Source organism: Triticum dicoccoides, chromosome 7A (assembly GCF_002162155.2).
Source record: "Triticum dicoccoides isolate Atlit2015 ecotype Zavitan chromosome 7A, WEW_v2.0, whole genome shotgun sequence".
In the NCBI taxonomy this organism is placed as follows: domain Eukaryota; kingdom Viridiplantae; phylum Streptophyta; class Magnoliopsida; order Poales; family Poaceae; genus Triticum; species Triticum dicoccoides.
This window is the reverse complement of record NC_041392.1, coordinates 293,313,560-293,327,764: the sequence shown is the minus strand read 5'-3', so window position 1 is coordinate 293,327,764 and position 14,205 is coordinate 293,313,560.

Here is a 14,205-nt window from a genome sequence, read left to right as displayed (position 1 = left end):
GCACGGTGAAGGCAATGATTGAAAAAGGTGATAGTTATGAGAAGATCAAGGCGAAATATCCTTTGATAGCGAAGATGACTACAAGGAGTTCAAGATCAAGTGCGAGAGCAGCGCAACCTCCGAATCAAGTTAGTGGGGGAAAGAAATGCGGAAGTTGAACTTAGGGGTCCACCAACTCGGTCCCGACGGTTACAGAGTGGCGGAGCCTATATGGGACAAGGAGGACGCGGAGCGTGCCGAGCAAGGCCCACCGCCCACTTCGAGAAATACCGTGACAAGCAGACCAGGAACTTTCTCAGGGCCCGGTACAAGGAGGACCCGGTAACAAAGGAGCTTACCACGGGTCCGAAGACCAGGGCGCTTGAGCTTGTTCTGGTAAGGAATACACCCCCGCGTAATTAGCTCCATATGGTTGCATGCTAATTAATCCCTAATATTTCTAAATGGTTCATGTTCCTTCCGCAAGACAATGAAAGCAGTAGCGCGGGGTCGTCTCAGAGCTCCCCTTTCGACACCCCTTTAAATAGGGCATTGAACGTAATGAAAAACAAGGATAAGCTCAGTAAGCCGACGTCAGCTGGTCGTGTGGCTGGCAAAGGCTTGTCCACAAAATGGTCGTCATACTATACCGCTGGTGGGCGAAAGGAGAAAAAGACCAGCTCGAAAAACCAGTCGCGCAAGGTTGAAGCACTCAAGACACAAGTGGCGCAGATTCCGGAGATTGTCCAAGAGCAAGTGCAACAACAACTGGGAACTACGCTCAACGCCATGGTGCCTACGTTGATTCATGGGCTGACAACGTGGATTCCAGACGGCCAACAGGGGCCTCCCCCGATTCCCAGCTTCACGACCAGCAACTCGCACAACGCGGAGGCGGCGCCATTGGTGTCTCCGGCGGTGCCATTGGTGTCTCCAGCGGCGCCATTAGTGTCTCCGGCGGAGGCGGTATTCGTGTCTCCGGTGCCGGCACGGGCATTGGAGCTTAATGCACCCGGGTGTACGCCCGCCGGCACCTCGCCAGCAAGCGGCCCCTCCATCAGTTGCACGCCCGCCATTGGCGGTGCCTCGACATTAGCCGAGCTCGACGACATCACGGTAACTAAGCCTCTTGGCCGATGACTTCATCTCCTTGCCTTTGACTGGGCATCCCTGACGCCCTACATGTTTTCGCAGGTTGCCGCCGATGTTCCTTGCACTCTCCTGCACTTCGTGGGTGGCGAGTTGGTCGATGTCACCAAGGTCAGAATCGTTCAACCGGGCAACCCCGTGTTCCACGGTAATCCAATGCCACCCACAGTGTATAGGGTTGAAGTGGTTCGGGTGCTGCCAGGCTGTGATGAGTTGTTACCTTCGATTCGACCCGCTGGGGCCGACGAAGAAGATGAGATGACCCACAGCGCCTGCATAAGCTGGCCCCTGCTTTGGCCGAAGAGCCAGATTCGTTTGGGGGCGGGGGACACCACCCCACAGACAAGACCGCCAGTCATGCCGGCGCCAAGCCATGGCAAGAACGCCGCAACGCTACCGGACAAGCCGGACATCCCTATGGCACAGGATCCGGACAACGACGATAATGACGATGGTACATTTACCAACGTCGATAAGTACTTTGCCGAACATGGGTACGGTGACGAGTTCTGTGGGCCTCCTTCTCAAGAACCCAAACAAGACGACCGCGATCTAGCTGGTACGGCGGAGAAACCCAATTGCAACAGGCATCGTCTGGCGTTCAGTTCTCAGGAGACGCCTCCAGCTGCCGCCTTCACCGAGCCTCAGATAGCTGAGGTGCGAAATATTATCAGCCCCAACACGCTCAAGAAGGCGGTCTGTGAGGAGAACTCGGTCCCATTACAGCAGATCAAGAAGAAGGGACGGAAACGAAAGGCTAAAAAGGGTGCCGGTGCGAGCCGGCCGGCACCGAGTACGATCCGTGCTCAGGACGGGCCACCTTCACCTAAGGATATCTTGAGGAGGGTGCATGTGGCGGGTAGGGCGATGCTACCGACAAATATGCTAAATGCTGCAACCGGTGCTATGCGGAGTCTACATGACAGTGTTCTTTCTTTGGAGAAGCGGCGTCTTAGAGAGAATGATGTGGCATACCCGGTTTTCGGGGCCAAGGTGCCAGAGGGCAAGGGCTTTGTGGATGGCGCCATTGGGGGTACGATCGTCCTGTGGTTTGATGACATCTTTGCTATGTTTAACCTTCATCCGCTGCACTACACCTTCGTTCGGCTATTTTCACTGAGTATGGAGATGCGGATCATTAGAGACAAGACCCAGGACATCGTGATAGTCGACCCCTTCTACATGTGTGCCAAGCTCTTGGGCAGCGCTGGGGACCGCCAAGTCACGAGTTCACACCTCGAAGGTGTCATTCTGGCAAACCCAGATAAGGATAACTTCGTCGTGTCTTACTTTCCCGAGTAAGTCATCCCTTAACCGCCCCATAACATATGATTTCTTAGATTTCGATCTTTTTTTTCTAACATTTCATGTTCTGTGCAGTGACACACATTGCACACTCATCCTCTTAAGCCCGAAATATTTCATGGCGACGTATTTCGACCCGAACCGTGACTCCAAGATAGACTACACAAATATCAAGAAAGTTCTTGATGATGTTCTCCTCGGCTACGCCAAATCTGGAGGCACCTTCACCAGGCCAGTTCGTAGGTACGGCAGGCACGTGTTCGCCCACAATACTAAGTTCTGCTGCGTCAAGCAGCCGCCTGGCGGTCAGAAGGATGCCTACTACGCCCTCCATCACATGCAGGCGATCGTACGGGACCATCATCACCTTCTGCTACCGGATAATCTCAAAGATTGGGCCGTGAGCATGTCGGCAATCCAGGACACGGACATCAGACAAGAATTCTTTCGCATCCAGTCGGAGTTTGCGGAAATCATCCATCAAGATGTCCTTCATACCTCAGGGCAGTTCTACCTCAGATATCAACCGTCCAACAGTGAGATAGACACAATGCTACAAATGCAGGCTGACAACGCCCGCGATTTTATGACCATCACGACAGATGGCGGCTTCATCCACGCTCCGATCCCATGAGTCGAGTCGAAAGTAGTGATGCTATGTGTAGTTCTGAAACATTGATTGGCTCATGTTGTAATTAAACTTTAATGAATTGTATGTCTCTTTGGTTTGGACAGCCGTTCAATTTAGATGTAATCGATGCTATTTATTAGTAGGACCATGAATCGTGCTATTAATGTCTTGCTTTTCTCTTCCGATCCTTTTGTTGCATACTTATATATTGCTCATGTATTGTCTGTTGTTTGGCTTGTGCATAGAGATGTCGTTGTATGTCGTGTACAAGGGTAAGGTTCCCAGAGTCTACGACGACTGGAAGGAGTGTCGGAGACAGGTTCACCGTTTCAGCGGTAACAGTTACAAAGGGTACACCACTAGGGCGGATGCGGAATCTAGATACGCCCGCTATCTAGCGTGAGAGAGGAGGGAGCGTTGGAGGAACTGGATGAAGACCAGTTTCATCGCGATGATGCTCATCGTGATGATCGAAGCTCTCTTCTATGTGATGGTAGTTTAGATGATCGATATCGACTTGCAATGTGAAGACAAACTCGCTACTCGCGGTCTCGAGACTTGTAATGTTCTATCTTTGTTCGGTCTTTTGAATTCGGAGACTAATATGATGAATTGTATTCGGAGACTAATCTTCTATTATATTCGATGAATCTACTGTTGCTGTGTGGTGCTGTCTATATTCTGTCGAATAATATATTTTGTAACCTGTGCAAAAATCGGAAAAGTAAAAAAATAAAACCTAATATTCATACTAATGGTGCATCATCTCAAAGTGCGCCATTAGCATGCCAAAGGATAGTAATGGCGCATCACTACACAGTGCGCCATTAGTATGCCAAAGGATAGTAATAGCGCATCACCCCACAGTGCGCCATTAGTATGCCAAAGCACATGGGTAAATATGGCCCCCTGGGAGGCATACTAATGGCGCACGGCATGGTGCGCCATTAGTATATAATACTAGTGGCGTGGTACAAGTGGCGCACCAGTAGCGTGCCATTAGTAGGCAAAACTGGTGCGCCACTAGTAGGCCTTTTCCTAGTAGTGACATACCATGGAGCATTACGAGAAGCATTTATGATAGCTAATTGTTCATCAGGAAAATTATCATCAATAGGTAATGGGTCATCAAGTACATTCTCTAATCTAGACAAGTTATCTGCTACAGGGTTCTCAGCACCCTTTCTATCAATAATATGCAAATCAAATTCTTGTAGAAAGAGAAACCATCTAATAAGTCTAGGGTTAGCATCCTTATTTTCCATAAGTTATTTCATAGCAGCATGATCGGTGTGAATAGTTACTTTGGAATCAACAATATAAGATCTGAACTTAGCACAAGAAAAAACAATTGCTAAAAATTCTTTTTTAGTAGTAGCATAATTTCTCTGGGCACTGTCAAGAGTTTTACTACCATAATGAATAACATTCAATTTCTTATCAACTCTTTGTCCTAGAGCAGCACCAACAACATAATCACTAGCATCACACATGATTTCAAAGGGTAGGTTCCAATCAGGGGGTTGAAAAATAGGTGTAGAAATTAAGGCTTTCTTAAGTATTTCAAATGCTTCTACACAATCATCATCAAAAACAAAAGGAACATCTTTTTGCAAGAGATTTGTGTGAGGCCTACAAATTTTAGAGAAGTCTTTAATAAACCTCCTATTGAAACCAGCATGACCAAGGAAACTTCTGATACCTTTGATATCTTTGGGACACGACATTTTTTAATAGCGTCTACTTGAGCTTTATCAACTTCAGTACCTCTTTCGGAAATTTTATGTCCCAAGACAATACTTTCATTAACCATAAAGTGGCACTTCTCCCAGTTCAAGACAAGATTAGTTTCTTCACATCTCTGCAAAACTCGATCAAGGTTGCTTAAGCAATCATCAAAAGAAGTTCTGTAAACGAAAAAATCGTCCATGAAAACCTCAACAATCTTTTCACAAAAGTCAGAGAATATAACAGTCATACATCTTTGAAAGGTAGCAGGTGCAATGCATAAACCAAAAGGCATACATCTATAAGCAAAATTACTGAAAGGGCATGTAAAAGTAGTCTTTTCTTGATCCTCTTTTGACACAGGTATTTGAGAAAAACCGGAATAACCATCTAGAAAGCAAAAGTGTGTATGTTTGGATAGTCTTTCTAGCATTTTATCAATAAAAGGTAGATGGTAATGATCTTTCCTAGTGGCTTTATTTAATTTGCAAAAATCAATTACCATTCTATAACCTGTAACAATTCTTTGTGGAATCAATTCATTCTTGTCATTAGGAACAACAGTACTACCTCCCTTGTTCGGGATACAATGAATGGGACTTACCCACCTACTATTAGCAGTAGGATAAATTATACCTACCTCCAGAAGCTTTAGTATTTCATTTTTTACCACTTCTTTCATTTTTGGGTTCAACCGTCGTTGGTAATCAACAACTGGTTTAGCATCAGGCTCCATATTAATTTTGTGCTGACATAGAGTGGGACTAATGCCCTTAAGATCATCAAGACTATATCCAATAGCGGCATGGTGCTTCTTCAGAGTTTTCAATAATTTTTGTTCCTCATGCTCTGAAAGGTTAGCACTAATAATAACAAGATATATCTTCTTTTCATCAAGATAAGCATATTTGAAAGTATCAGGTAATTTCATAAGCTCAAACACGGGATCACCCTTGGGTGGAGGAGGATCCCCAAGGATTTCAACAGGCAAATTATGTTTCAAAATTGGCATTTGGTTAAAGAATATTTCATCTAATTCCTTCCTTTCATTCATAAACATATCATTTTCATGGTCTAGCAAATATTGTTCTAAAGGATCAGCAGGAGGCACAACAATAGAAGAAAGACCAATAATTTCATCCTTACTAGGCAATTCTTTATCATGGGGTTGTCTACGAAATTTAAAGAAATTAAAATCATGAGACACATCCCCAAAACTTACAGTAACAATTTCTTTCTCACAGTTTATCTTAGCATTGATAGTGTTCAAGAAAGTTCTAACAAATATAATGGGACAAAAGTCATCTTGTGGGGAACCAGGAAGAAGAAAATCAGTAGGATATTTTATTTTCCCACAAAATACTTTAGCATCTCTAACAATCCCAATTGGTGATATAGTATCTCTATTAGCAAGCTTAATAGTAACATCAATATCTTCTATCTCAACAGGTGCAATATCATTCATAATTTCTTGATATAAAGTAAAAGGAATTGCACTCACACTAGCACCCATATCACATAAGCCATGATAACAATGATCTCCTATTTTAACAGAAACAACAGGCATGCCGACAACATGTCTATGTTTATCTTTATCATCAGGTTTGACAATTCTAGCAGCTTAATCACAGAAATAAATAACATGCCATTCAATATTATCGACCAAGAGATCTTTAACCATAGCAATACTAGGTTCAACTTTAATTTGTTCACGGGTGTAGGTGTTCTAGTATAACTCTTACGAATCACAGTTGAAGCTTTAGCATGATCCTTTATCCTAACAGGAAAAGGTGGTTTCTCAATATAAGCAGTAGGAACAGCAAGATCAACATTATAAGTAATAGTTTCTTCTTCAACTTTAATAGGTTCTACTACTTTTAGTTCAATGGGAGGATGGTATTTAAACCACTTCTCCTTAGGGAGATCAACATGAGTAGCAAATGATTCACAAAAAGAAGCTACTATCTCAAAGTCAAGCCCATATTAAGTGCTAAATTCACGAAAAGCATCGATATCCATAAAAGATTTAACACAATCAAACTTAAGGTTTATACCTGAATCCTTACCTCCCTCGAGTTCCCAATCTTTAGAGTTGCATTTAATTCTTTCCAATAAAGCCCATTTGAATTCAATAGTATTCTTCATAAAAGAACCAGTACAAGAAGTATTGAGCATGGATTGATCATTACGAGAAAGCCGAGCATAAAAATTCCGAATAATAATTTCTCTTGAGAACTCATGATTGGGGCATGAATATAACATTGAATTAAGCCTCCCCCTAGCTTGAGATATAATTTCTCCTTCATGAGGCCAAAAATTATAAATATAATTCCGATCATGATGAACTAGATGCATAGGATAAAACTTTGGATGAAATTCCAATTTCAATCGATTGCAGTTCCAAGTCCCAATATCATCACATAGCCTATACCATGTCAATGCCTTCTCCTTCAAAGATAAAGGGAATACCTTCTTCTTGACTTCATCCTCGGGCAAACCTGCAAGCTTAAATAATCCACAAACTTCATCCATATAGATTAGATGCATATCAAGATGTAATGTTCCATCTCCTGTATAAGGATTAGCTAGCAGTTTCTCTATCATACCCAAAGGAATTTCATAATAATTATTTTCAGTAGGTGCAGTAGGTTGTGGGGCAACTCTTTGCTCTTCCGGTCAGGGTGAAGATACCCCGAACAAACCCCTAAAAGGATTATTTTCCATAGTAACAAGTGACAGTAAATTTCAGCATACTATATAAATGTTTCCTTACCAAATTCCACTCAGCGAAGGCACTTCACTCCCCGGCAACGGCGCCAGAAAAGAGTCTTGATGACCCACGAGTATAGGGGATCTATCGCAGTCCTTTTGATAAGTAAGAGTGTCGAACCCAACGAGGAGAAGAAGGAAATGACAAGCGGTTTTCAGCAAGGTATTCTCTGTAAGCACTGAAATTATCAGTAACAGATAGTTGTGTGATACGATAATTCATAACGGGTAACAAGTAACAAAAGTAACTAAGGTGCAGCAAGGTGGCACAATCCTTTTTGTAGGAAAGGACAAGCCTGGACGAACTCTTATATAAAGAAAAGGACTCCCGAGGACACATGGGAATTACTATCGAGCTAGTTTTCATCATGCTCATATTGTTCGCGTTCGTTACTTTGATAATCTGATATGTGGGTGGACCAGTGCTTGGGTGCTGTCCTTACTTTGTCAATCCTCCCACTAATGATTAACCCCTCTCACAAGCATCCTCAACTATGAAAGAAGAATTAAGATAAATCTAACCATAGCATGAAACATGTGGATCCTAAATCAGTCCCTTACAAAGCAACTCATAAACTAGGGTTTAAGCTTCTGTCACTCTAGCAACCCATCATCTACTTATTACTTACCAATTCCTTCCCCTAGGCCCAAATCATGGTGAAGTGTCATGTAGTCGACGTTCACATAACACCACTAGAGGAGAGACAACATACATCTCATCAAAATATCAAACAAATACCAAATTCAGATGATTACTTATAACAAGACTTCTCCCATGTCCTCAGGAACAAACATAACTACTCACAAAGAATATTCATGTTCATAATCAGAGGAGTATTAATTATCATTAAGGATATGAACATATGATCTTCCACCGAATAAACCAACTAGCATCAACTACAAGGAGTAATCGACACTACTAGCAACCCACAGGTACCAATTTGATGTTTTGAGACAAAGATCGGATACAAGAGATGAACTAGGGTTTGAGAGGAGATGGTGTTGGTGAAGATGTTGATGGATATTGACCCCCTCTCAATGAGAGGATCGTTGGTAACGATGATGGCTTTGATTTCCTCCTCCAAGAGGGAAGTTTTTCCCCGGCAGAACAGCTCCGCCGGAGCCCTAGATTGGTTCTGCCTAAATTCTACCTCGAGATGGCGACGCTTCGTCCTGAAAGATTCCTTCTGATTTTTTCCAAGTCAAAACCCTCCATATAGGAGAAGATGGGCACCGGGGGCCTGCCAGGTAGCCTACAAGGTAGGGGGCGCGCCCCTACCCTTGTGGCTGCCTGGTGGGTCCCCTCAGGTGCTTTCTTTGCCCAATATTTTTTTATGTATTCCAAAATAATTCTCTGTAAATTTTTAGGACTTTTGGAGTTGTGCAGAATAGTTCTATCATATTTGCTCCTTTTCTAGTCCAAAGTTCCAGCTGCCGGCATTCTCCCTCTTCATGTAAACCTTGTAAAATAAGAGAGAAAAGGCACAAGTATTGTACCATAATGTGTAATAACAGCGCATAATGCAATACACATCAATATACAAGCATGATGCAAAATGGATGTATCATTGACTTTGCTAAGGAATTTTTGCATATCCCTTTTGCATGTTGGAGCCCCACCTTTTGAATAGCCTCTATCTTTTTGGGACCAATTTCTATGCCATCTTGATGAATAGTGAAACCCAAAAACTTACTAGCCGATTCACCAAAAGCACACTTCAAAGGATTCCTGTTTATTCCATATTTTTTCATTCTCTCAAAAGCTAAGCGCAAATCGGCTAGATGAGATTCAAAAGCATTCGATTTGACAACAATATCATCAATATAGACTTCAAGTATAGCACCAAGTAAATCATGAAAAATTAAATTCATAGCCCTTTGATACGTGGCGCTGGCATTCCTTAATCCAAAGTTCATCACCGTCCACTCAAATAAACCAAGGAAATCGGGGCATCGAAAAGCCGTTTTGGAAATATCCTCTTCGGCCCTAAAAATTTGATTATACCCCACATTACCATCAAGAAAGCTAATGACCTTATGTCCAGAGGCATCATTAATAAGCATATCAGCTATGGGCATGGGATACTCATCTTTGGGTGTATCTCTATTCAAATCTCTAAAATCAACACACGCCCTCAACTTGCTCGTGCCTTTCTTCTCCACTGGTATAATATTAGAAATCCACTCAGCGTACCTGCAAGGTCTAATAAAATTAGCTTTAAGCAAACTACCGATCTCTTCCTTGATCCGGTCATATGTTTTTGGATTAATTTGTTTGGTCGATTGCTTATACGGTCTAAAACCAGCCTTTATGGTAACCGATGCTCCTCTAGCTCTCGGCTTAAACCTGGCATCTCATGATATTCCCATGCAAAGCAACAAACATATTCTTTCAATAGCTCGATCAACTTAACTTTATGATCGGCTCTTAAATTTTTGTTTACAAATGTCGGCCTCACCCGCCTTGTGTTTCCTGGGCTCACCAACAATGACATTAGCTTTATTAGCAGATCCGTCTACCTCCCGCCGAATGAGTAGCTTCTTTTCCTCCAAATCCGTGATATTCATTGGAAAATGCTGTTTGTCAACTTGCATTTGAGAAAAGTTCAATCATTCGTCATTAATGGCCGACTATATCTGTCGTCAAAAAACATTGCAATCGTTAGTGGCGTGAAAAAAGAATTATGATACTTGCAATAAGCACACAATTTTAGCTCTTCAAATGGTGGTAAAGTATGAGATATTCCAATAATCTTGGCTTGCAACAAAGCATCAAATATTCTATCGCACTTAGCAATGTGGAAAGTAGATTTCATCTCTTCATCCCGATTCTTATAAATCGGCTTATATCATTGCAAGTAAATGGTTTGCCCTTAGATGGCCAAAAAATCCAGTACCATGAATATGACCCTCATCGTCTGAGTGCTAACTATCATACTCAACCATATTCATCTTAGGATGACCAATTTTCTACTGATGCACCTCTTTAATATCTTTGCTTCGGCTTTCCTGAGCCAAAGCCCTTTGTAAGACTTGGTTGATATTTAAAAACGCATAACCTTCTAGCCTTTATCTAATGTGAGTTTTCAAACCACAATGCACAAGATCAGCAAAATCTCTCTCGGTTATCACCAAACTATAGCACCGGTTTTTTGTATATCTAAATCTCTTGACATAATCGAAGACTGATTCATCATGCTTTTGTCTAACTGATGTAAGGTGTGACAACTTAAGCTCATTATCGCCACTATAAAAATGATCATGAAACTTTTGTTCTAGTTGCAACCATAAATGAATAGAACCATGTGGTAAAGCGGCAAACCTTGAAAATGCAGCAACAATTTGATTGGTTGAGCTAGGATAAAAATTCATCGGCACAGGAGGCGCCGATGAAATAGGTAAAGTTGCATTAGGGATTTCTGCGGTAACAGGCACACCAACATTACCAATAGATGATTGTGGCATACTTTTTTGAGCATTACTATTTTTGAAGAAAATTTGGTATAAAAGATTATTTCTATCAGTAATGCGACTATCAATCAGCCCATACCTCGGGAGAGAAGGTATTACTCACAGAGGGTTTAACCTGCTCATCATGAAGAGGAGGAAGCTTGATTTCTCCAACGGGAGTGGTGTTGCCTTGGCGATCCTTCTTGAAATTCTCAAGGAACTCCTGCAACTCCTTCTCTTCATGTGCCTTCTTGTAATACTCATAAACTTGGCGATGTTCAACCGATAATTCCTCAAAATTGGGCTTGATGATGTTATCGGCATCCACTTCAGATGGCCTAGGAATCTTGTCGCTGCTAGACATGATGGATGATGATGATTGCTCTTTAGTCCCTAGCAGAGTCGCCAAAAAGTGTGTTCGCACATGAACACGTCAGTGTGTACCCTCGGCATCGAGCGTGATGCGCAAGACGCGTTGCCGATGGAGGCTCACCGGAAGCGCGATACACAAGACAATCCAGCGAGCGCTTTTGCAGACCCAAAACCCCACACGGCCGGGAGATCAGACCCTGTCTAGACGCACGACGGTGATGGGCTGCCTAGGATCGCCCCACCTAGGACTTCGTAGACCGAAGCGAAGAACACCGATGAACGAGAAGCAGAAAACTAGGGTAGGAGATGAAAGTTTGTAGATGTGTTTTGTGATTGTGTGTTGTTTTTTCAATCGGTCGTCAGCCCTCATGTATATAAGAGGCGGCTAGACTTCCCGTGCAAGTAAAATTTAACCCTAATTTGGGTCAAATTTGAATTGCTTGGTCTGAACTTTCCAAAACTATTCGGTCTAAAAATGGGTGCACCTTGCGGGTCATTTTTTCGGTAGTAAATGATATCAGATGAAAATCACATAAAAGCAAATTTAACCATTCCGACGAGATGAACAACTTTCATGTTGAACATTTTCTGATTTGAGGCCATCTTCATGGCCAAATTGCTTGTGCAAAACAAACTATTATTCGCGCTACCCACCTGAAACCATGTGTGATGGGGAGTGCCACTTCTGGCTCATGGCAGGGCCGCACTCAGATGGCTCTAATTTTTACATACGGCCTCAGATTGGGACGATTTGTATATCAAAAATGATCATTTCAACGAGACAAAGACAATTCATGTAGATCAGTTTTCCATATGAGGTCGTCTTCGGGGCGTAATCATCTGAACAGTGTTCTGGATACAAAATCTCAATACTTCGAACACAACTTCGGCCTTAAAGATGAGATCGTATGGCTATGACCCAAATATCAAAGTTTCTCCTTTCGATGATATGAAACTTTATCACTTTGAGAACTTTACCATTTGAGGCCTTCTTAATTATGTTTTTGACCATGCCAAAATCTGGTGTCAACAGGGCCAGATGTACTAATTGATTCCGGCTAGATGCGCTAATACAGACAGTTAGCTGGATGACCACACACATGTAACACATGGAATGTGCACACATGGGAAAATCTATTGGATGTCAATAGGTGTCTGATGCACCTAGGTTTCTATTGCGTTGATGTGGTGAAGTTTAAAGGGCTTTGATAACCCACAAGTATAGGGGATCGCAACACTTTTCAAGGGTAGAGTATTCAACCCAAATTTATTGATTTGACACAAGGGGAGCCAAAGAATACTTGTAAGCATTAGCAGTTGAGTTTTCAATTCGACCACACCTGGAGACTAAATATCTACAGTAGCATGATCTGTAGCACAGTAGTATGATAATTTGATAGCAATAGCAATGATAGTAATGGTAACAGTAACAACAGTTCTATAGCAGTTGTAACAGTAGTAACTTCACAAGAACAATATGTGAAAAATCTCATAAGCATTGGATTGGTGATAACATTGGATAATATTCATCATATAACAGTCATAACCTAGGGCGACACAGAACTAGCTCCAATTCATCAATGTAATGTAGGCATGTATTCCGTAAATAGTCATACATGCTTATGGAAAAAAAACTTGCATGACATCTTTTGTCCTACCCTCCCGTGGTAGCGGGGTCCATAAGGAAACCAAGGGATATTAATTCCTCCTTATAATAGAGAACCAGAACATAGCATTAACACAGTGAATACATGAACTCCTCAAACTACGGTAATCACCAGAAAGAATTCCAATTATTTTCACCTTGGGGTATGCGGATCATAACACGTAGTAGGTGCATATAACTTGCAAGATAGAATCAAGAACACAAATATATTGGTGAAAATATAAATAGTTCAGATCTGAAATCATGGCACTCGGGTCCTAGTGACAAGCATTAAGCATAGCAAAGTCAACATCAATCTCAGAACCTAGTGGATAATAGGGATCAGGCCCTAACAAAACTAACTCGATTACATGATGAGTCTCATCCAACCCATCACGATCCAACTATCCTACAAATGAATTACTCACTCCCGGCAGTGAGCATCATGAAATTGGTGATCGAGGATTGTTCATGATGACGAAGACGGAAGATCCCCCTCTTCGGAGCCCCGAACAGACTCCAGATCTGGCCTCCCAATGAAGAATAGGAGGTGCCGCCGGCTCCATATGTAAAATGCGATGAAACATCCTCTCTGATTTTTTCTTGGGAAATAGGATTAATAGAGTTGGAGTTAGGGTTAGCGGAGCCTCGACGGGCCCACTACCCACTAGGGCATGTGATACGTCTCCAATGTATCTATAATTTTTGATTGCTATATGCTGTTATATTACCATTCTTGGGTGTTTTGCAATCATTTTGTAGAAACTTTATATCATTTTGGGACTAAACTATTGACATAGTGCCCAATGCTAGTTGCCGTTTTTGCTTTTTTACTTCACAGAAATCAATACTAAACGGAGTCCAAACGTAGCGAAACTTTTTGGTGATTTTTTCTGGACCAGAAGACACAAGTTGGGCCAAGGAAGTACCAGAGGGGTGCCCCGAGGGTGGCACAACCCACTTGGGCGCGCCTGGCGGCCCAGGCGTGCCCTGCTGGGTTGGCCCACCTCGGTGGCCTCCCACCCCGCCTCTTTGCTCTATAATTACCCCAACATTCCAGAAACCCTATGGGAGTCTACGAAAAACAATTCTAGCCGCTGCAAGTTGCAGAAACAACACATCCGATCTAGACACCATCACGGAGGGGTACATCATCCTGATTGCTGCCTCTCCGATG